This window comes from Penaeus monodon, chromosome 16, assembly GCF_015228065.2.
Source record: "Penaeus monodon isolate SGIC_2016 chromosome 16, NSTDA_Pmon_1, whole genome shotgun sequence".
Taxonomy (NCBI): domain Eukaryota; kingdom Metazoa; phylum Arthropoda; class Malacostraca; order Decapoda; family Penaeidae; genus Penaeus; species Penaeus monodon.
Window position 1 is genome coordinate 33,365,237 of NC_051401.1, and position 25,777 is coordinate 33,391,013.

Sequence of the window (25,777 nt, forward strand, 5' to 3'; positions counted from 1 at the left end):
TAATAAGTGATCAGAAGTTGTCTCCATAGGATCTGTTCTTTGATCAGGTGGTTCAGAAGAGGTGGGCAGATTTGCCTGTACAGTTGATGCAGTTGTGGGAGAAGAAGTCTCAACTGAGACTTTTGGGGGACTTGAGGGCTCTATAGGAGCTGTTGATGTGTCAGTCCTGTGAGTATCTAGGGACTGTCCTGCATTTGCTGTGTGAGTATCGTTGGAGAGGAGAATATTTGTTACAACGTCCTTTACTAACTGCTGATCAACCTGTCTGCCGACCAGTAAAAGTCCCATTTGTAGAATGGATGCATCCTGGGTATGGCCTTTCTTTAGATTGCACTTGCAACAGAGTTGTGAAGGAGAGTGTTCTGGAGAGGCAGTGGTATTGTTGGATCCGGTGACGGAAGTGAAGCAGCTTTGGCATAGCTCCTGGATGGAAGGGGATTGCTAGAGGATGATGTGTTATTATCACATCCGTGTGGTCTGCGTGTGAATATGAGTTCTGCAGGAATCTGGAGGCGTCTGTGTCTCTCTTCACAGATAGGATTCCAGGCATGATGTCCTAAACCGCAATTGGGGCACTTGGCTGTGGGTCTGGAACCCACCTCTTTAAGACCTGCAATGGCTTCAAGGTGACAGTAGCCAAACCTGAACAACTGACCCCATTCCTTTCGACCGAAGGCCAAAGGAAATTAAAAGATCAAGGCTTTACTCCCGTCCCCTCTCCCGAAACGAAGGCAAAATGCATGGTCGTGGCTAAAAAGATCGACAGGACGATCCTCCCACGATCGTGTGAGTCTATCAGTCATGAAGTATCCGCCAAGAACGTTGTCACTGTCCTTGACGTTTACAAGCCTTCCGAGTCACGAATCTTTAAGATTTGTGTCTCTGCCCCAGAGGAAGACCAGAAACTTTTGTCAAGTGGGATCATGATGTTTAATACATCGGTCCCAACCTACAATATCGAACCAGAGTGCTTTATTCACATTGAACAATGCCTGAACTGCTACCATTACGAACACAATAAACACACATGCACACACACACACACACACACACACATACAGATGCTCTCGTTGCGGAGGCGAAGGTCACTTCTTCGCCAAATGCAAGGAGACTATCAAATCCTGCCCCATGCGCAAAGAAATACTCAAAGCAAAACGAAATCAGATTAGGGAAAACAAAAACATTGCTCCCTCATACGCCACAACAGCTGCCACATAACCTGCCCAGACTAGCACACCCAGACGACCTGCATCTACCTCCAGGACAACTCTGCCTCCACCTCCCCAATTCAGCAATACCTTTACTCCTAACACAAGACTAACGCGACAAAAACAAATGTTCTCTTTATAAAATCACGAAAACTTCCTCCTTACCACAACATTTACCTCAACACCGACAGACTACAAGCATCTCTCCAAATCAGATCCTCTTGTACCATCCTTGGTTTAACCTTTGATATCCACTTTCGATTTCCTTTACATATTGATTCAAAGACCGCCTTGGTAAGAAAAACCTTACATTCGCTTTATCAATTTAAAAGTGCGGCCCCACGCACGAAGCTGCATCTATACAAAACAGTAATCAACCCTCTCCTCACATACACACCACTTGCACTCACACAAACAGTATACGCTAACAAGCGCAAACTCCAGCTTGTTCAGAATAAAGCACCTAGATGAATCTATATGGTAAGTGGGAATCAATTTATTACATCTGAACTCCACGAGGAAGTTTCTCTGCTTCCTCTGAATATCGAGTGGCGTAGGTTGGTCTGTAAACAGACCGACACACTCCGTGCTTGGCATACTTACTGGCTGGATAGACTCAACACCATCTTTTGTTCCGGCTGGAAATCGGGATTAGGCCATGATCTTTTTTCTTTGGTACGGGACGAAGAAGTGAATGCATTTTTTTAGGCTCGACCGCTTCCTTTGAAGCCACCTCCTATTCCTTCATTTTCGTTTTTCCCCTTCCTCTATCCCTTTTGTTTTGTTTTGTTTTTGTGTTCTCGTTCTGTTCCTTTTAACCATAGTTTTCTTTTGGTTTGTTTTGTTTTGATTTCTTAAATAAATAGTTACCCTCCCCTTGATACGACCCGTTTTTAAACAACTTCACCTCGTCACCTGACGCTTTCTCATTATCCTTCGCCATAGCGTGGACCCAACATCCTTTATCCTTCCCCACCATCCCACTGGTTTCGGTTTCCGGCACGTGACACTTGCTGCTAGTACTCGTACCAGGACCATAAATCCTTTGTCGTAAGGATTTATGCGAGCCGAGGAAAGAAGTGTCACAGCCAGTGGTGTTAATCCAACCGTGACGGGCCACCAGGGCCGCGCCTCTCTGTAAGCCCTGCTGCCGACGAAGGGGAACCTTCTGTTGACACAGGAGGGAATGGCCAGCCCCTGATTAGCGACCACCTCCGTGCTTCAACCTGCTTCAACAGCACAGGTTAGCCGAGGGATAGCCCTGGAGCCACGGTCGAAGAGGCCGTGCCCAGAGCACACCGCAGATGACGGCTAAACTGTTATCTTTTACCCCATCCTCCCCGGTTAGCCGAGAATCCCGCTGCTGTTCGCTGTAGCGGGGTCCCGGGCCGCGCGCCGTGACCCACTTCCCATGAGAACGCCGCGAACATGCGACAGAGAGTTGGCCAGATGCCCTCAAGCGCAGACTCGTGTGGCGGAGGGGAAGCAAGTACGCCCGAGGACACACGCACCAAACACAAAGGATTCAAGATGGTGCCGGGCCACCCTCACCCTTTTCCCTTTCAAAGAATCCACTACAACTATTACCCCAAACTTCACCCTGCGTGCTGGGTTAAGCCCCAGCTCCTTTTTCTTCTACTAAATTCATTTTCCTCCCCCCCCCTATCCTTCCCCTATCCCCCATTCTTCCTTCCCACTCTTCTTTCCAAACTTTTGTCTTAGCCTTAAATGCAAAATAACACAGCTACAACTGCCTCCACACTTCAAACGCCTCTTATGCAACTTCTTGAACAACAGAACAGCCTCCATTCGCCTTGGTTCTCACCTAGGCCCTCCCATCCACCTCAGAAGTGGAGTTCCACAGGGCAGCGTCCTCTCACCAACACTCTACATCCTTTACACTGCCAGCCTACTAACCCCAGCACCCTACAGCAACTACACTGCATACGCAGACATCACACAAATCATATCACACCCTTCCAAATCAAAAAAAATCATGAAAGCAGCCACACAAACAGCCATAAACACGATCAACACACGAAAACAAATGGAAAATACAGACCAACACAAACAAATTCACAGTCATACCATACGCAACCACAGGAAACATGCTAGGCTTACACTTCAGCAGAAACGGTATTCACACACATGCACAACACCGTATAAACCAAGCAAGCATAGCTCTCAAAAAACTCAAACGCTTTTCATACTGCACAGTACACACCAAACTTAAACTCTACAAAACTACTATAAGAGCTATACTCGAATAAACACCCATTCCACTGATTGCAATCTCAAAAACACAAAAACTCAAGATGCAATCCATACAGAACAGAGCACTATACTGGATAAACACCACCACTATACAAGACAATACGATATAGAATTACCGCACTATCGCTACACCAAACATATAACATAGAGGCACTGAATATACGCATACACACACAAAGCAAACGAACGTGGGATGCATACCACACATAGACAATACAAACTACAACGATATCATAGACAAACACACAAAAAATCACCCATGGTGGCCTAGAACATCCCCGCTGAATATTTTGTTGGGGGGAAAGGCCTCCGATCTGCACGCATACGTGCGTTCAGGTCGAAGGATGTTTCCCAACCCTACAGGAAGATCTCACTTCTGTATATATGTATATTTTTATAATTTTGATTGCACATTTTCAGCTTAACAACTGAACCAGAGCATCAAACCACCTTGCGAGGAAAAAGCCTTCGGACCGCTCACAACAATGTTAGTGTTTTTGTTTGAGGGATTGATTCCACCGAACATAGGGATATGAACGATGTGGATTCGACTGCCGACTCTGATGGTGATAACGAGAGATTCCAACTCGTTCAGACCAGAAGGAAGAAAGTGAAAACCATGCCGAATGACACCAGCAACCTGACCGAAAAAGCAAACGGGACCACCCAAAAGCGCGAACCCATCGCCCCTCGGGAGAGGTATATTAGACTGGCCTTTCCGGAGGACACGTCTTCCGTGATAAAATCAGGTGGATGAGGGAGGTCAGCCAGCTGCCGCCCCTCCAAGAGAAAGGCCCGCTAGACATGGTGCAGGGGAGATGGATATCCTCGTGCTACGTCTATGTACGACAGGAACAACAAAAATATGTGACCCTGATGGTTAATGGCACTGTTGCGGGGATCTCTGTGCAGAACAAAGACGACTATCAGCCCAAAAGGAAAAAAAACAGGGAATACCTGGCTACCAGGTTTCCGAAGGAGGCTGCCGCTGAGGAAGCACTGCATCTTCCGGGTGTTTTTAAAGGCCGGAGGATTTATAAGGACGGACAGCCCTTGAACAGGATCATCATTGTATGGAGCGGTGAACAGCCGCCACCTAAAGAGTACCAATTCTTTGGAAGATACATAGAGCCGAGCTCCATTCGACTGTGGTGTTCAGAGGTTGTGGTCTGCTACAAGTGTCAGGGTTACGGCCACGTAGCTAAATATTGCAGAAAAGAAACAGCTGTGCTATCTGTACAGAAGCTCACCAGGCAAAGGACTGCCTGCAAGAAACAATGAGAAGGACAACTACAACGAAGACCGTAACTACAAACAAACCACAAACCGCCACGAGCACCCCCCCCCCTCCCCACCTGCCCCGACCGTACCCATCGACTGCGGAGTGGCGATGCCCAGCCCAGCCACACATACCCACCCAGGGCTACGTGACGTCACCAACCCACAGGAATTCCCGCAACTGCCTAGGGGATTCCCCATCCAAGGAAACAGTGCCACAGGAGAAACCATTGGTGAAAAAGACAAAAAGACAAAAGTGATCATGTAGACAGGGAAAATGTGCGTTCTGATGATGTATAATGTTAGTAATGTAAAAATGACGGTGACAAAGAGGCGAAGGAAACGGACGAACTGATGTTGAAAATACGAATGATGTCAAAGATATTATTATTACGCACGACAAAAGTGATCATGTAGACAGGGAAAATGTGCGTTCTGATGATGTTAGTGATGTAAAAATCACGCTGACGAAGATGCGAAGGAAACGGACGAACTGTGGGTCATCACTCAGAAAATGCTATCAGGTACGGATTATACGTATAGTATCAGTATGCGGAGAACGCGCAGACGCATGGTAAATAAACAAGATGCAAAACAGGTATGTAATGCTGTACAAGAAATATGCAGACTAAAGGGCTTCATCAAACACAAATTTGATCAATCAGGTAATCATAGGGTGTGATTGGGGACAAGAAAACAATTACTTTTCTTTCATGAAATATACGTGGTGTTAGCCGTAGAGTTAATGACTTGCTTTACTATATTCATAACAATAATGTTGACGTTATCTGTTTACAAGATCCCTTCACGTCAACCACTAAAATAAAAACCGCCCCTAGAATTAGAGGGTACCACTCCTATACGAACACAGGAATGACAGGCCTATTGACTTAGTGACACCAACCGCATAAATTGGTGAAGAAATCTAATGACAATAATATCAGCATTTACATATTCGAACAGCCTCTGGGTTTTTCTCTCTACAATGTATACGCAAGGTGTAGGAAGTGTCAGACTGAAGCACTGCCCAACTTTCAGAATCACGGCACAATATGCATGGAGATTTTAATGCTAGACATTATACATTTGGTGATAGTCAATGCAATGAAAATGGCGAGGAGTTCCAACATTTTGTGAACAATAGATGTATGACAGTATATGATACAGACAGGCAAACAAACTTACGTGGCGGGGGCAGGCTAGATTATGTAATAGGAAGGGATCTTGCGCATGAAAACGTCAGAAGCATGCTTGCAACAGAGCTAATCTGTGACCACTTTGCAATAGTAATGAGATACGCTGTTGATAATACTCAGTCAACAAAAACAAATGGGCTCAAAATTTTTATTTCCCCTTACCTTGAGCACCACTTTAAATCACGTATCTATGACTGGTATAATGATTAAACAGTAACAAGTGTTGATAAATTTTCCATGGACATGACAATAATGATCACTGATTACTACAACACTTGGGTCTGTCCAAAGAAAACCTTCAAGAACAACAACTCACAACACTCCAAAAAACCTAAGTGGGTCGGTGACCCTGCATTATTAAGGGAACTAAAGCGAGTTCAGGAGCTTTATGATATCTACAAGCAGGATAATTATTCAGTTTCTTAAGACTAACAAAAAACCTAGGGGAATTAAAAACTCATTTCAGAAATGAACACTTTGAACAGTTCCTACAAAGCATTAACAATAACACCTCAATGTCGGAGGTCTGAAAAAAAAAAAAAAAAAAAAATCATATTTCAAGCAAACCAACTAACACCCCGCAGTTCCATAGTCCTCTTGCATAAGCAGATATGCTTGTCGCTGCGGCCTCGCCCTTTTTGTTGGAATTTGTTTACTGAATGAATACTTCAATGGATTCTGCAGAAAAACTATTCTTGTTGCTTCTTCCTTTATTCTCCATAACTGATGAAATACAATTTCCACATATTCATCCTCATCTTCCATGTCCGTACTCATACGTAAAACTGTAAACAAAACAACGTGGAATATAACAACTGTGGCCACGTGGTCATATATACTGTTAAACTTGCAATAATTCATACACTTAATTCAATTGAAGCACATCACTGAATGCTAACACATTTTTAAAACATAAAATTACAATAATAGGTTTGATAAACTAGTACAAAGAATGTAATTTACCTCCAAACCCCTACAATAGGGCCTGGTGCTGTTAGGCGACCACAGCTGCCGTTGAAGTAAACAACCACGTTCCAATACCCGTCTATGTATTCGACTTTGAAATATAGTCATTTAAAACATTTTCATTCATCTTTACTTTCTTAATTGGGCTACTACACTTACATGGCTCCCCTAAATTGTTTACAATTTACAATTAACATTATACTACCTTAAAACTATTTTCTTTATAAAACCTTCTTTCTTGAAAGTAAATACAAAAATAAAACATTAATCTTCTGAGGTATCACAAATAAAATAAAGCTCTTTGGCGGGGACTTCCCTGGATATAAAGTACATTAAGTTAACTCAAATAAACCTTATATTCTAATAACATAATTAGTCTATGAATAGGTCTCTCAACATAAGTAAATTCTTTAATCATTTTACCATTCTTATCAAGACATGAATCAGACATCATATCTTTGTTTTCCTTACATGTCCATCTTCATCACAAATTACTTCACTTACAAACGACCCATTTTCAATAGTTTCTAGTTTCATTTGATCCTTTACAATCACAATATCTCCTATTTTTACATTTCTTCTGGTTTAATCCACTTATCTCTAGATTGAAGAGATTGTAAAAACTCTTTCTTCCATCTAGACCAAAACACATTGGCTAAATACTGTAATTTCCTTGAATATAAATCATTATTTTGAAAATTACCTGGTGGTGGCAATACAACCTTTGATTTCATTGTCAAAAGATGGTTGGGAGTTAGAGGATCCAAATTCTCTATTGAATTAATACTGTCCAGTGTCAATGGACGACTATTGACAATGGATTCTGCTTCAACCATAAATGTTTGTAATGAATCATCATCTAACTGATTTCCATGCTGACAAAGTATCACAGACAATATGTTCCGTACAGTGCGAATCTGTCTCTCCCATACACCTCCCATATGACTAGCATAAGGCACATTCATTTTAAAATTAATCCAATCACAATTGTCCTTTAACATTACATTGCTTATTTTTGTTTGATCCATTTCCTTTAAGCAAATCTCAAGTTCATTCTTGGCACCTACAAAATTTGTACCTCTATCTGATCTCAACTGACGTACTGGCCCTCTTCTACCAACAAAACGACGATAAGCATTAAGAAAAGAATCAGTATCCATAGATTCAACAACTTCTAGGTGAATAGCTCTTGAAACTAAGCATGTGAACAATGCTCCATATCTCTTGACTTCACTGCGTCTTATCTTCACATAAAATTGACCAAATAATCTACAGCACAATAAGTAAATGGAGATGGTTCAAGTCTGTCCTTTGGCAGATCTGACATTTTTTGGTCAAGTGTTTTACCTCTTGATTTCTTACAAACAATACAGTTTCTAATGTGCTTAGCTACCATAGATGATCCTCCTACAATCCAGTAACCTGCTGATCTTATTTCATTTAAAGTTATGCCACGACCTTGATGGTAAACCCTTTGGTGATAGTGACAAATCAGCAATCTGATATGTGGCATTTACTGGTAAAATTACAGGATGTCTACTTGCTTCATTCAAGTTTGTTTGACTAAGTCTTCCTCGTACCTTTATGATTCCATCTGTATCCATAAATGGATCTAATTTGTACAAACTGCTTGTTTTATTAAGGACATTCTCCTTTGTTTGAAGAACCCTTTTTTCATCTGCATAGTGTTTACTCTGAAGTTCCTTTATTATTACTTTCTCGCCTTTCAAGCTCTGGAAACTGTCACAGGACTAAATGTTACATATATCTTCTTATCAATTTTCTCCTCAGATGTTTCTGTGGTTTTCTTATACTTACTTTGTAGTCTTAAACACAATGCTGTAGCTCTTTTAGCTCTAAACCAATCTGAAAAATATTTTAATCTATCAAGAAATGGTACTTCTCTCTTTGAAGTTACTACAAACGACACTTTCTTGACTTATGGATCATCCTCTAAAATGGATCTTTGTTCACAGGAACTTCCACAATTATCAAGTTTCTTCCAGAGAAACTTTGGACCATTCCACCACATCAAATTATTAATTAATTCTTTAACACAAAGTCCACGGGCAGCATAGTCTGCTGGATTTGACTCTGACTGTACATAATTCCACTGAATAGGATCAGTCCTATCTCTAATATATTGAACTCTATTCGCAACAAAAACATGAAACCTTTTGGCGTCATTTGAAATGTATCCCAAGACTGCTTTACTATCTGTCCAAAATATTTCCTTTATATTTTGAAAATCAAGTTCCTTTCTTAACATAACACTTACTTTAGTTGACACAACTGCTGCTGTCAGTTCCAATCTTGGAATAGTAACAGCTTTCAATGGAGTAACTCTAGACTTGGACATAACTAAATAACAATGAACTTCATCATTAACATTTACAAATCTAATATATGAACACTGTCCATAGCCATCTTGACAAGCATCTGAAAAATGGTGTAACTCTACTGATATAACTTCTCCAAAGCCTTCTGGTTTATAACATCTTGACAACTTAAGGTTCTGCAACTCACATAATTCATTTCTCCATTTTTCCCACAAGGGTTTAATGTGATCAGGCACAGGATCATCCCATTCTACTTTACCCCTACATAAATCCTGGAGTATTATTTCCTAATAGAATCAATGAGATACTAGTCCCAAGGGATCAAATATTGAGCTTACTGTTGACAAAATGCCTCTTCTAGTTAAAGGCTGCTACTGAAATTAACTCTGAATTGAAATGTATCAGATTCTATGCACCATTCTATCCAAGTGTTCTTTCTATGGTAGTGTATCCTTTGTCAAGTCAAGACTTTTAATGTTGTCAGACATTACTTCTGGACTAATAGCAGAAATTACTTCCTTTTTGTTGAGGAAAATTGTGCAATGTGAAACCTGCTAATTTACATAATCTCTTACTTTTGTCAATCAAATTAATAGCTTCAGCTACTGTTGACACTGACATTAACCCATCGTCTACATAAAAATTGTCTCTGACAAATTTGGCTGTCTCTTGACCCTAGTCTTGTTCATACTGATCTGCTACCATCTTTAATGCAAAGTTTGGCAACACTAGGAGATGAAGTGCTCCAAAAAGATGAACTGTCATTCTAAATTCCATTATTTCATCTTCTAATTGCCATTTTCCACCACAAGAACCTAAGTAAATCTCTGTTCTGACATTCAACTTTAACTGATGGTACATTTGCTTGATGTCACAAATAAATGCTACTGGTTCTGGCGAAATCTACACAGTACTCCTGTAAGATTATTTGTTAAGTCTGGACCTTTCAAAAGTGATACTTGTGATAGCGAGCACTGCAGTCAAAAACTACTCTTATTTTTCCTGGCCTTTTGGGATGGTAAACACCATGATGTGGAATATACCAACTTTGCATCATCCTTACTTAATTCTTCCTTTGGGATTGGTTCTGCATAACCTTTCTCTATGAGATCATTCATAAATTTGACATAATCTTCATAGTAACCTTTCTTCTGCCTGAATTTTTCTTAAGATTCATTCACCTGTGCAAAACTACAGCTCTATTATTTGGGAACTTGAAATCTACATTCTTTAAAGGCAGAGGCATTTCATAATGACCTCTGTCAACCTGATGAATTCCTTCTCTCATTCTTTTCATAAACATTTTATCATCTTGAGAAATAGGGTAATCATCATTTACTTCATTAAAATCAAGTTCAAACATTTTTTACTTGCTCAGGATTAATAATCTCTTTAACCTTTATAGGCACTGTGAGAAGACAACATTTTTTCTCATGGTTAATTATTACTTCTTGAATCATTGTTCTGGTACTGTGACTACATCTACCTCCTTTGGATCAATACCTCTGACTTTACCTGCAATACCCAACCAAGATTAGTTCGTTTTGCATAGGGATCATTGTCATTGCCAGTAATGATTTCCTTTGGCGTAATTGCCTTAATACAACTGAGACCATATCAGGAGTCCTACTTCTACATATCATTGTAAGGCATCAGTTTCTCAACTATTCTTTCCAAATGTGGCCACTCTCTGGCAGTTTCAGGTCTTGGTATTTGATCTCGCCTGCAAGGAATTATTTCTCTAGAATAAGTATGAGGCCAATGGTACATCTCTATTTTCATACACACCCTTTACAATTAGACCACAAGTTTTAGAGCATGTAACAGTTGTTCACCATTCATAGTAGCTAATCTTAGATGAATCTTTGTTCCACAACGCCTAACTTAACTAGAGCACTGTTTTAATAAAACATACATCAGACTGATCATCAAGTAATGCATACACCAAGACTTTTTTTCTGCTCGTCACTTTTATGGTGCAACCACACAGGAAACTATCATTGAGTTAACATCCATAACAATACACTTGTTAACTTTAATTGTATTAGAAACAGCCTCTTTTTCTGTTCCTTAACTTGAACTTTATTTTCAGACTCCATCTGTTCTTTTGTATTAGTGCATCATCATGAAGAGAAGTAGGATGTAATCTATTACAAGTTTGCATTTGCTCCTTCGATGGCAATATCTTGATATGTGTCCTCTCTTTAGACAACCTCTACATAATTGTTTTTATCAACAAAATTCTTTTTGTCTTTCAAATCTAATTTAAAAACTTACTACAGTTATTAAGGTTATTTATCTGACTGCAAAAATGGGCAAGCAAATCTACTGTTGTCACTCATTTTATTATTAATTTCTTTGGTTTCTGTGACAAAGCTCTCACTGACCTTGACTTTTGTTTTGAACATTTACAGTTACATTACCTCTAACACTTTATCTTGAACTGCAGTGATTGAAGTTATTGGGTTGCATGCTTTTGAAGCTCTTTTCTGACAAATGTACAAAATTCGTGAATGAGGGAAATTCTGCTGAATATAATAAGCCATCATCACTCTCATCATCAAGTTCACTGGCTTTATATAGCTCTTTATCAACAATTGTATTCCATCTTTCAACTATAGGATGTGGCAATTTTGTAATATTCTCTGATTCTCTTTGGAATCATTTAATATATTCAAATATTGAATATTACTCAATGCTGTCTTGCATGTCTCCAAGAAATCAGAAAGTTTCATCAAAGCTGGTCCATCATTCAGAGGAATCCTTGGTCACTCATGTAATTTCTTTCTATATTCATTAGCAATTACAAAGGCATTACCAAATCTTGTTTTAAAAGCTTTCTAGCCTTATGGTACGCTTCAGTAGTATCTAATAACAAAGTTCACTTATAACTTCTTTTGCTTCTCCATCTGTATATTTGCTTAAATAATACATTCTTTCAGCTGCCACTTTAGTTTTTGACTCAATTAAAGTCTCAAACGACTTTACCCACATTGAATAGTGAAGTATGTCACCTTTGAAAACTTCTGGTTCAGGCCTAGGAAGTGAGTCACTAATTTGCCTAGCACAAAGAATTTCGACTAATTGTTGGATAGCATCCTTTTCTTCTGTTCTCCTGAACAAGAAATTTCATCTTTTTGATTAACTAACACCTCATTCTTTGGAAAAAATGAATTAACTTTAGGATTCAGATTACTCACATATTCATCATCAAGGTTTAGTCTCTCTCTCAATCTTCTTTCTTACTAATTTGCACTCCATCATATTCTTCATTTGATTTAACTTTACTCTCAATACAGAATGCTTATTGTGTGGCAATGTTTCAAAATGGGACTCCACATACTTCTTGTATAATCTTGCTTACTCTCAACCCCTGATTCTTCTAGTTTTACATTTTGAATTTCATTTTTGACTTTCAACATTTCCAAGTCTAACTTTGCTAACTTCTCAATTAATTCTTTCTACTTTTTGATGAAGAAATACTTGAACGCTAGAATGTCCACTACTCCTGGTACTACCTGCAACTTGTAAAAACTGTTTTGACCTTTCTCTTATATCAAATATAAGCCTTTGTGTGTCTTCCTCACATTAATATATTGATCTGAAAATTTATTAGAAGGCTCCAGAGCTTCTTATCTATCATATGCATTCTGCACAGCTTCAAACTTGGTTACTAGTGAAATCCTAGCTTCCTTAATTTGATTAATTCTAGATCATCTAATCTATTATTTATCTCAATGTAAACTCTTTTCCAAGCAGAATTTGCACTCAAAAAAATTGTCGTACAGACATCGACTTCATATTCAAATCCCTTTTGAGTCTAGTTCTAGATCTTACATAGGTTCATTCTGAATAACATTCTCATGCAACTCTAACCCTTCAGGGTTTTCAACTACAACAGTGTGACTCATGGTGACTAAACAAAACAGCAATTATAAATATACCAGTACTGCAACAGACCAGTTAACCCACATAAACTATTACCTGTCTGCAGTTACCTTATTTTAAACTACAGATCAACAGTGGGAATGTAAATAACCTTCTGGTGAATACTGTTGTCTTTTGCTGTGCTGTCACTTCTGGTCCTGTTCTTGGAATGTTCTCGGTGGATGAAACTAGTTAAGATCACACATTGACTGCTGGGGGAATCAACTGCTCTACTGGCGCTGCAGCAAATAACAACTGTACTGCTAGAAGCTGTAGGCTTGTTATGCAACTGTGTAGTACTGCCTTCTTTGGATGACACCTTTGTTTCATATTTCTGAATGAAATTTGACATGGCTTGTATTTACTGTTGATGGATTTCACTGACGACGCTGTTGGATTTTGCTAGACTGGAGTTAAGCTTTCATGGTGTTTTACTTGGGTGGAGATTTAACTGTCGTGGAGTTATACTGGGATGGAGTTTTACTGGGGTGGAGTTTTACTGTCGTGGAGTTTTACTGGGGTGGAGTTTTACTGGGGTGTCGCTGCGGCCTCGCCCTTTTTGTTGGAATTTGTTTACTGAATGAATACTTCAATGGATTCTGGGAGAAAAACAATTCTTGTTGCTTCTTCCTTTATTCTCCATAACTGATGAAATACAATTTCCACATATTCATCCTCATCTTCCATGTCCGTACTCATACGTAAAACTGTAAACAAAACAACGTGGAATATAACAACTGTGGCTATAACAACTGTGGCCACATGGTCATATATACTGTTAAACTTGCAATAATTCATGCACTTAATTCAATTGAAGCACATCACTGAATGCTAACAAACTTTTTAAAACATAAAATTACAATAATAGGTTGGATGAACTAGTACAAAGAATGTAATTACTCCAAACCCCTACAATAGGGCCTGGTGCTGTTAGGCGACCACAAGCTGCTGTGAAGTAAACAACCACGTTCCAATACCCGTCTATGTATTCGACTTTGAAATATAGTCTTTTAAAACATTTTCATTCATCTTTACTTTCTTAATTGGGCTACCACACTTACAATGCTCCTTAGTCAATGGGCTGGAGCGTCCAAATGAGCTCACTTCCCACAAATATTCAGGATCACCTTAGTCAATCTAAAATTGCACACACATTTGCCATTGAGATTGGAATTTCTGATACTGACCCCTCATACTTTGTTGAGACCTCTGAGTGGGAACTGAACAATGCACTGATCAAAGGAAAAGCGTTCGCCTCAGGTGAGGATGGAATTACCTAAAGTGTCCTCCGCCTTATAGCTCAGGTACCTGGTAATCCCCTTTTGCATCTATACATGTTAAGTTTGTCACAAGGTATTCTGCCTGGCCCCTGGACACCAGTCTAATCATCCCTATACCGAAATCAAACACTGATAAATACCGACCAATTTCTTTAAACCCTCATGTGTATGCAAAGTTCTAGAAAGGATAATTTTGAACAGACTCAGGTACAGGTTACAAGGTAAATTATCTCACAAACTGTACGAATTTCTATCGGACGTAGCACACAACACTGCTTTACAGAGTACTTTTCAAGCTCTAATCCAGGGAAGCACACTGTTTTTCTTGACCTTAAGTCAGCTTTTGACATTGCAAACAGAAAAGTTATCCTAGAACAATTAGTAAGCTTTGGCATCTGGGGTAAGGTATTGAACTGGATTAGAATGTATCTTTTGAACAGATCTGCAAGTGTCCTGTTCAGGGGAGTGAGAAGTTACACTTCACAGTCTTTTAAACTTGGGACGCCACAGGGAGAGTTCTCAGCCCTATGCTGTTCAATGTCCTCATGCACAAGCTGGTGGCAGATATCCCACTCGGGGATGGTGAATCCATTATATGCTACGCTGATGACATACGCGTCAGAGCATCATCACAAGAGAGGATGCAAATAATCCTCGACAGAATCACAACAAAGGCTCATGAGTGTGGATTAGTCATCTCTGCTGAGAAAACAATGGCTCTCAACCCATATATCATACCCCAACCACTTTTCGCTAGGTGACCAGGAGCTTGACATGCCACAAGTATAAATATCTCGGGGTGAATGTAAATGATGCAGACCTGGTCTTCTCTCTAAAGAAGAGACTCTGGGAGAGATTGAAACCTTTGAAAGTTCTTGTCGGAAGAGAACATGGCATCAATGTTAAGCTCGCTAGACTGTTTTACTTGGCCTTTATAAGGTCAGTTGTAGACTACCATGCACTGCACTTGTTGCAGTGTAAGGAATCAGAAATAGGTAGCTTGGAGGTAGTGCAAAATGAAGCTATGAGGATTATCCTCGGCGCCACGAGAACAGCAAGGATAGTGAACTTCAGATCAGAATTAAACTTACCATCCATTTCTGATAGAATAATATTTATTTCCACCATATTTGGGGTCAAAGGTCTGAGGGAACCCTCGTATCTCTCAGATTTCCAAAAACAACTGCAACATAAAATCACGCAAGTAGACGTGACTAATCACACACACACGCGCCCTCTGATATACAAAATCTCCATGAACATTATAAAACTCAATGTTCCAATTAGTAAAATACCAAAAGGTCGATCCATTCCACCATGGAAGAATTCAACACTGATCGTGCACCTTACATGTCTACTACAAAAAAACAGGGTGCATAACTGTGTGTTGAAACAAATTGCGCTAGCAACGGTAAAGGAACACAGAATCTATGGGCGAGTCTTACGCCGACGGACCCTATCAGTCTGGATACAAATCTGGTTGTGCTTGCGCTGTATACAAAAATGGCTTACTACAACATCAAGTTAATATGAGAATACAAAACTGAGCCAGCACTACACAAACGGAGCTGGCAGGTATACTCCTCGCAAGGAATTCTTAATGTCTAGGGGCTCTGGAATAGTTTTCTGTGACTCTCAAAGTGCTTTTCGGACGCTAAATTCTTTCAAAGCAGGTGGCGATGAGGAAATTGTGAGTTGCATTAAGCGTAACGTAACCTATGCAACAGAGCGTAATTTCAACATTCAGTTTGTATGGGTACCATCTCATGTTGGCATACGCAAGCACGACCACGTAGACAAAGTGGCGAAAGAAGCTTGCAGCAAGGATACTGTGAACATAGATCTTGGGATGCCTCTTGCTAGGGTTGCACATATATTGAAAAGTTTTCATAAGGAAGAACTAGTAGATCTGATTAACACTCAAAGGCCTGAAAGCTGTATCATAAGGCACTATGATCAGTAGAGAGATGGCAAGCCTTCATATGGTGGCACCAAAGTCAAACTAGACAGTGTGACGTGGTTATTCCAGAATACGTTTAGGTTACAGAATGTACTGGCAACTGCACGGTGCAAGAAGTGCAGATGAATCTAGATGTAGACTGTGTAACGAAGAAAACAAACGAACGCTTGAGCACTATATCTCGGAATGTCATGTGATACAGCCTTTCAGAACACCTAACATGAGGTATAAAGAACTATGTGAATATTTCATTTCCTCTGATACATTGGAAGATATACTCGTACTATACCCTAAATTTACTATGTATAACTACCGTAGGCAAATGACAGTGCTATTCAAACACAGTGGCAAAAGCATATGAAAGTAATGATTTTTGTATGATGTATGATTTCTATTTCTATTTTACCTTGTACAATTACAGTAGTTTACAGACTACTGTACTATGTCATATATATGTAAAACTGTAATCATGATTGCCCACGCCTGAGGAGATAGCCAAGGTGGTAAATAAACTTACCGCTCATGCGCAGAAGGTAACAACATGCCCACACACTCACGATATCACCACATCATATCGCTACATTATGTTATCATACACCATACATCACCACATTCACAAAGACAAAAGTTTGGAAAGAAGAGTGGGAAGGAAGAATAGGGGATAGGGGAAGGATAGGGGGGGGAGGAAAATGAATTATAGTAGAAGAAAAGGAGCTGGGGCTTATCCCAGCACGTAGGGTAAAGTTTGGGGTAATAGTTGTAGTGGGTTCTTTGAAAGAAGGAAAAGGGTGAGGGTGGCCCTGTGCCATCTTGATTCCTTTGTGTTCGGTGCGTGTGTCCTCGGGCGTACTTGCTTCCCCTCCGCCACACGAATCCGCGTCGAGGGGGTCCGGCCATCTCTCGGTGCGTAAGGACGGATACCCTACGACCTTGAGCGCGTGCCCGCACTGGAGGTCGCGTGCTCGCGGCGTTCTCATGGGAAGCGGGTCAGGGCGCGCGGCCCGGGACCCCGCTACAGCGAACAGCAGCGGGATTTTCGGCTAATCGGGGAGGATGGGATAAAAGTTAACAGTTTAGGCGCCATCTGTGGTGTGCTCTGGGCACGGCCTCTTCGACCATGGCTCCAGGGCTATCCCTCGGCTAACCTGTGCTGTTGAAGTAGGTTGAAGCACGGAGGTGGTCGCTAGTCAGGGGCTGGCCATTCCCTCCTGTGTCAACAAAAGGTTCCCCTTCGTCGGCAGCAGGGCTTAAGGAGAGACACGGCCCTGACGGCCACGTCACGGTTGGATTAACACCACTGGCCGTGACACTTCTTTCCTCGGCTCGCATAAATCCTTACGACAAAGGATTTATGGTCCTGGCACGAGTACTAGCAGCAAGTGTCACGTGCCGGAAACCGAAACCAGTGGGATGGTGGGGGAGGATAAAGGATGTTGGGTCCACGCTATGGCGAAGGATAATGAGGAAGCGGGGGTGAGGTATGGCAGTCACAAAGCGTCAGGTGAAGTTATTTAAAAACGGGAAAGACAAACAAAAGCAAAACAAAACAAACAAAAGGGATGGGGGAAGGGGAAAAACGAAAATGAAGGCCGAACCTAAAAAATGCATCCACTTCTTCGTCCTATGTCAAAGAAAAAAAGATCATGGCCTAATCCCGATCTCCAGCCGGAACGAAAGATGGTGTTGAGTCTATCTAGCCAGTCGGTATGTCAAGCACGGAGTGTGTCGGTCTGTTTACAGACCAACCTACGCCACTCGATGTTCAGAGGAAGCAGAGAAGCTTCCCTGTGGAGTTCAGATGTTGTAATAAATTGATCCCTTACCATATAGATCCATCTGAGTGCTTTATTCTGAACAAGCTGGAGTTTGCGCTTGCTAGCGTATGCTATTTGTGTGAGTGCAAGTGGTGTGTATGTGAGGAGAGGTTTGATTACTGTTTTGTATAGATGCAGCTTAGTGCGTGGGGCCGCACTTTTAAATCGATAAAGCGAATGTAAGGTTTTTCTTGCCAAGGCGGTCTTTGAATCAATATGTAAAGGAAATCGAAAATGGATATCAAAGGTTAAACCAAGAATGGTACAAGAGGATCTGATTTGGAGAGGTGCTTGTAGTCTGTCGAAGGTGTTGAGGTAAATGTTGTGGTAAGGAGGAAGTTTTCGTGGTTTTGTCGCGTTAGTCTTGATACGCCATTTATGCTCCCATCTCGAGACGGTGTCGAGTTCGTCATTAATGCGCTGAACGACACCTGAAAGCGCATTGTGTCGAGCTAGGTGCGTACAGTCGTCAGCATAGAGGATAGTGAGTGAGTCTGTGTGTGTGGGATCTGCAAGGTCGTTTGTGTATAATGTATAAAGTGTTGGGCTGAGTATGCTGCCCTGAGGTACTCCAGAATGCACTGAAATTGTGCCTGAAACTTTATTTTGAAATGTTAATTTTAACCTGCGGTTGTCAAGAAAACTGCAGAGTAATTTTTTAATTTGAGGTGGAAAGTTAAATTTGGTGTACAGCTTGTACTTCAGGCCAGCATGCCAGACCGTGTCGAAGGCTCGCTCAGCATCTTTGGTGGCAAGAACAGTCTTTAGTTGTCGGTCTTTGTTGTTGTTTATGTACTTCGTGATGATGTTGAGTGCGTCCTGCGTCGAGCGATGCAAGCGAAAGCTGAATTGTTTGTGGGAGAGAAGGTTATGGTCTTCGAGATACCACCTTAATCGAGTGTTTATGATTTTTTCGAAAATTTTGCCTAATGTCTCGAGTAGACTAATAGGGCAGTAACTCTTGGGGTCAGTCAGGTCTTTTTGTAGCTTAGGAATGAGGGCCACTAAAGCAGTCTTAAAGGGAGAGGGAAAATAGCCGGAAGCGAGAGAGGCGTTGTAAAGGTGAGTCAAAGTTTGTATAATGTTATCAGGAAGGTGAATAAGAGCGTCGCGTTCGATCTGTGAGGAGCCTGGTGCCTAACGAGGATACCTCTTTATTTTTTCTTTTACTTCCTCACACGCAGGTGTCGCCCAGCCTATCCAGTCGGATAATTAGCTCTGGGTTAGTTTCTACCCTGTTCTCTTGACTCGAGGTATCAATTTCTTGAATTTTGTGAGTGAACAGGGGATGAGGAGGGTGAGGGTAGAAAACTTGGGCCCAGTGTTCTTCAAAAATTTTAATAACATCCACGGGATCTGAGACTTTTACGTTATTGTGAATGAGGTGGGAGAAGGAGGGGAAGTTACTACCTTTAAGTTGTTTAATTTTTTTGCCAAAATTCCCGTGGATTGCGAACTCTGTTGCATTCTACTTTTGTTTACTAAATTTGTCCAATATTTTTGTCGGTCGTTATCAAGACTATCGATGACGTGTCTTCTTAAAATAGATAAGTCCCATCGAACATGGTTTAATCTGTTTAAATTTTGAGTGAAACGACCTCGAAAACAGGTCAGGAGACGTTTTGTCCTTTCAGATGGCTGAAATGATATGCGTGTTATATACTGAGACCTGGGGATGGTGCTCAGCATAGTTGAGGCGATACAGGAGAAGATGTAATTCCAATGCCCATCTATTGTTTGGGAATCAAGTCCTTCAAGATTAAATTCAAAGTTATGATCATTTAATTTAGATTTAAACGACTCCCAGTCTGCTTGTTTATACTGGAAAGATCGTCTTTCTTTGTTTTGTATTGGTGATGTGGAAATTTTTATTATGATGAGTATGTGGCCTGAACCAACGTTCGGACCGGGTCCTATGTAGTGGAGTCTTTTGGTTTCAAAGATAAAATAGAGTTTGCCTACCATGAGCATTGGTAGTGCTGTGGTGTAGTGTCGTGTAGGCAGCGTTGATATTTCCGGCAAAGGAGACTGGGAGGTTTGTATAATTAAACAATTTGTTGAAATCTGCAAGAGGTAAATTAGTCCTAGATTTTATATAGGCAGTGGAAAGGATAATGGGGCGCTGTGGGGTGAATAACCTGACTGCCATGAAGTCAGGGTGGCGTAATGAGAGGGTGAGAAACTCATGCATGACGGTGGATTTTATGAGGATACAGGAACCCATTTGCAATCCGTAACCTGATTGCCTGGATGTGTAACCATAGTGCCGAATTCTATAGCCATTAGTGGTGGATATAGAATTCAGTAGGACCACATCCGGACGTTCTTGTTCTAGAAAGTCGTAAAAAATGCACGGATCGTAAAAAATGACCTTACATTTGCCTGAACGATCGTTAGCATGCCACTCAGGGTAGACCCATTTTACCAGGGTTTACCTTGCGTGGCGTCACCTGATCCCGGTAGCGGTTTCATGATCGAGCCTCGATCAGCGGTTCCCCAAGGTCAGGACGCAGGGAGGAAGTCCTGGGAATCGGCGGACCAATTCCCAATACGCCCAGGCTGTCCCAAGTGCCCCCTAGATGGGAGCACGGCAACGGCTCCCTCCAAGGGGAGAGGGAGCTCTTCCCCGGCTTCGGGAACGACTTCGACGTCGATCTTGAAGCCGCTACTCTCTTCGTCAAGGATGGCGTCATCCATACGATGAAGACGAGGCTGCGGGACTGGGGGATCCTTTTTGTCTTTTTGGCGTGCTTGTTAGGTGGTGAGGTCTGCTTGCTTTTGTGTTAGGTGTTTTTTGTAGTGTTAAGTGCTTGTACAGTTTCGTTGTGGTGCTGGTTGCAAAACGAGGTGTCTTTGTGTGGAGCAATGAGGCTGTGGGTCAGTGTTTGTCATCTTAGTTTCTGTGGTTTGTGGTGTTGTGGCATACTCAGGAATGTATAGATTGTCATTTTCGAAGATCTCCTCTGGAACAACAATGCTGGGGAAACAGTTTTTCTGTAGCATGATAGGGACAATGTTTGCGAATTTCTTGGCATTGTATTTTGCTGCGATGGGAGCGACGCGTAAGATGGCTTGTATTTTCGGGTTTGTGTTAGGAGTAGTGTTGTTGAATTGGGGAGGTGGAGGCAGAGTTGTCCTGGAGGTAGATGCAGGTCGTCTGGGTGTGCTAGTCTGAGCAGGTTGTGTAACTGTTGTTGTGGCGTAGGAAGGAGCAGTGTTTTTGTTTTCCCTAATCTGATTCCGTTTTGCCTTCAGGGTTTCTTTTCGTATGGGACAGGATCCACTAACAGCAACATGCGACCCCTCGCAGTTGCAGCATTTGAGGGTCTCCTTGCATTTGACGAAGAAGTGACCTTCGCCACCGCAACGGGTGTGTACATGTGTGTTTGTTGTGGTCGTAACGGTAGCATTTTAAGCATTGTTCAATCTGAATAAAGCATTCTGGCTCAATATTGTAAGTTGGGACCGATGTATTAAACATCATGATCCCCCGTGACAGAAGTTTCTGGGCTTCCTCTGGGCTGAGACACGAATCTTGACGATTCGTGACTCGGGAGGCTTATAAACATCCAAGACAGTGACACCGTTCTTGGCGGATACTTCGTGACTGATAGATTCACACGATCGTGGAAGGATCGTCTTGTCGATCTTTTTAGCCACGACCGTGCATTTTGCCTTCGTTTCGGGAGAGGGGACACATTCACTACATCACCACCCCTTTTAATGAGTTTATGCGCTGGCCACACATCCTCATTTGTATATATGTATTTTTTATATTTTAATTGTAAATAATTCGCTTCGTTTCGATTTTACCTTCAACATGAACCAGCGCACCAAACCTCATAGCAAGGAAAAAGCCTTCGGACCGCTCGGTTCGGAGGATGATTTCCACACGAAAAAGCCACCATAATAACCTACCCATACCACCATCCCAATTACCTTCCACCGCTCATGCGCAAAAATTAACAACATGCCCACACACTCATGACATCATCACCACATATCACTACATCATGTTATCATACATCATACATCACTACATTCACAACATTACCTTTAACAAGTTTATGCGCTAGACACTCACCCTACAGCGAAGGTCACACTAGTCTATTCTGTCCTAGGATCCCCAGATAGGATCGCCGAAGTCTGGTCAGCTACAGAGAGGGATTGGTCACACTATATTCCGTGTCCCTTCGGACACTAATATGATATGGCTTACTGCTGTATACCATTACTAAACTAAGATTTTACCTATATTTAAGATTTACCTATATTTTAGATTATGAATGTGAGGTAAAAATAACAAATCAGGAAAAGTGAAATATGCATATTTGTGGAGAGTTGATGTGCGTAGCTCGGGTATTAATTCGGGTATTGCTTATTTCATCCATTAATGTTCTTTTCACATTCCTGCTTTATAATCCTTATGAATGGAGTTCCACAACGGTTCTTTGACTTTCACTTTATCCAACAAGGCGTAAATAACTTCCGAAGAGAGCTATATACTTTTAGCGTATCGAAGTGGGTTGATGTTTATGTTCGTTAGTCAAATGAACGTTTATCTGAATTATCTATAGACAATTAATGATACATCGTTGTTCGATGCAATATATCTTTGTGTCTAATAATTTTGTTTTATCATGATATATAATATTTTTTTAAAGATTCTAAGCAATGAGTTTACCAGTAATTATATTATAGTTTTTGTTTTGGCAATATATTTCAGCTCTAGGCAGGGATAAAATACCGACAGAGCGTTTTCACACTGCGGAGGGATTTTCATCTCGGATCCGTTTACAGAATGGGCAGCATCCAGTTCTGTAAAGGGATCCCTGGACAGAATTGATTAATGTGACCGGCCCTTAGATCTGTGTTTTGTGTTTTATGTTTAATGTTTCTAATGTTTTTAATGTCTTTGTTGCTTTTCCATATATGTTATTAGGCCAAGATTAACAACAATGACAATCTGCTGGGTAGGGAGGGGCCTCTGCCCGGTGAGCACCGCCCATTACGCGTGCTCACATAGCAAAGGATGTCTCCTGCCCTAAACAGATTTATCAGACACGGCTACACCCTGTTCTCGTTCATCCTCTCGTTTAAATAAACAAAAGAGTGACCCACTGAACCTCGCTCTCAGCTCCTAGGAGCTGGAAGGGAGGCAGGCGAGGGTCTCACCTGCAACAGGCTATCATAGCGGGTTCATACCTGCTATGATAATCCCTGGCAGGCGAAAAAAAATGTTCTCGTGTTATATCATTATGTTATTTTGTTCTTGTTTCACCATCATCTTTCCTCGCTTAAATTTCAAGTTCCATTGCTCTACCATCATCTTGCATCATCAGCTAACTACCCTTAACTTCCCTTCCCATCCTTGAACTGAGGATTCCTCCCCCTCCTCCCCCCCTCTTTAGTTCATCAGACAGTATCAACACAGCTACGAACAGAACCATGGCAGACACAACGGAGGAGATATTCAAGCGCGAACTTTATCGGAGATATAAGCAGATGAAGAGGGTTTTAATACCGAAGGAGCAATATTTCCAAGTCCAGCAACAGCACAAAGAGTCGCCATGAATACTACCTGCTCACAAAGTAAGTACATGTATAAGGTAACCAACGGGGAGCCGTGGATTCGTGAAAAATAACTGTATTGTTGTATTGCTGTATTATTGTATTGATTAATGTGTTAAGTGTTGATTGTCATGCACGAATCAACATTTTTGTCGTATGAATCGATAATTTTATAGGAATACACTGTTGTTCTCACATTCATAACTTATTGCTCACCTGTGGCACCCCAGGGGATGAAGGCTCACTTCGGAGACTATCGCAACCCAAACTATGGTGTTCAATACTAATCAAAAGATTAGCTGGTTTTTAATAGTTACTAAGTTGCCTCCGACGCATACATTCGTGTCTTTTTCCGATACCCGCAACACACTCTTTAGTTTACCATAGTAATTAACAGATTAACTGTGTATGAAAGCGTTTCCGAAGTTGCCACTGACGCATACATTTATATGTCTGCTTCAGATATGAGATACTTCACTGCGGTGATATAGAAAAACTCATAAAGAAACGAAAGAGCGACGATGAACCGGTCCTGTACTACGTCGCCATCGAGGATACTTATGACGTAAACGTTTGAGCACACATCGCTACAGGTCATGGCGGGCGGGATCGCATGATCAAAGAAACAGCAAAGAAATACGTTAACATCACACGGGAAGCTTTTGAATTGTTTAAATCGTACTGTGAAGAGTGCCAGAAGAAAAGAAAGCGACAGTTAGAAAAGGTGTGGTTGTTCGACCCATCTTGACAGACGGGTTTTCTTTTCACGGCCAAGTGGACTTGATTGATATGCAATCGATGGCACAGGGTTCCTACAAATGGATCATGGTCTATCAAGACCACCTCACCAAATTATGTGTCCTGCGTCCGCTGTCGTCAAAACGTGCAGCAGAAGTGGCGCATCATCTCACTGACATATTTCTCTTGTTCGGAGCTCCGTACATATTACAGAGTGATAATGGGTCAGAGAGTACACAGCCGAAATGATCAGTGAGCTGAAAATCATCTGGCCCAAATTTGTCCTCGTTCATGGAAAGCCTCGACATCCACAGAGCCAAGGATCCGTGGAAAGAGCAAACGGTGGAAAGAGCAAAGACATGCTGGTTGCATGGATGGGAGACAACAACACCACTGATTGGAGCATTGGAATCAAGTTTGTCCAGTTCCAGAAGAATTCCAGCTTCCATGCAGTTATTCGCAAATCATCCTATGCAGCCATGTTTGGATGTGAAGCCAAAGTAGGTCTGACATCGTCCTTGCTGCCTGATGAGGTAATTCAAAGGATGCAGTGTGAGGATGATCTGTTAGCTGTACTCACCATCGGTCAAAACGGAGATGAACCAGGTCCTGTTCCCAGTGCTGAATCAGCCGAAGTTCACTTTGATACGGAACGTCCCAGTCCTCCTTCAGTAGTCCCCAACACCCCTGTACCTGTCCGACTTGTATCAGCTGAGGTTCACGTTGATGCAGAGCGTGGCCATCATCCTTCGTAGACCCGAACCTTCCGGTACCTTGTCGTTCTCATGCAGCCGAGGTTGACATCGATGCTGAACGTGGCTGTCATCAGTCAACAGTCTCCAGCACCCAGAGAGAGATCAGCCCTACTGTCAGCTGAGCAGTAACTTTGGTCAACCCCGGTGCATCGCCCGAAAACGATTTGAGTCGCAGAGAAAATAATATCATTGCCCAGAGAAAAGGTGCCCATACGAGTCAACTTGCCCAGGCTGAACGCATGGTCAAACAGAGTCGAATTGACCTTGAGAACCACTTGACAATGCTGCTGTCCCTATTCCACTGGTAGACAGGGGTCGAGGTGATCCTCGGAACATTCTCGGTGTCATCTTGGAACGTGACCAAAATGACATGTACACCATTTAGTCAAGGCAGGAGTTCTGAAGGCCAAGCTGTCACGCAACCAGTTTGACTTATGCCCTCAGCGCCTTCTGGGAGAGGACTCCATCATT

The 25,777-nt window shown here is 41.6% G+C and overlaps 1 long non-coding RNA gene and 1 pseudogene across 1 annotated transcript; one reads left to right on the forward strand and one right to left on the reverse strand.

Annotated features, from left to right (window-relative positions):
- Positions 1-6,651: 6,651 nt before the first annotated feature.
- On the reverse strand, positions 6,652-7,371 carry LOC119583146. Its single transcript, XR_005229690.1, has 2 exons — positions 6,920-7,371; positions 6,652-6,741 (listed from the first exon to the last, which is right to left on the reverse strand). It is a non-coding gene; the product is annotated as an uncharacterized LOC119583146 (long non-coding RNA).
- Positions 7,372-24,611: 17,240 nt separating this feature from the next.
- LOC119583016 lies at positions 24,612-25,306 on the forward strand (annotated as a pseudogene).
- Positions 25,307-25,777: the final 471 nt, after the last annotated feature.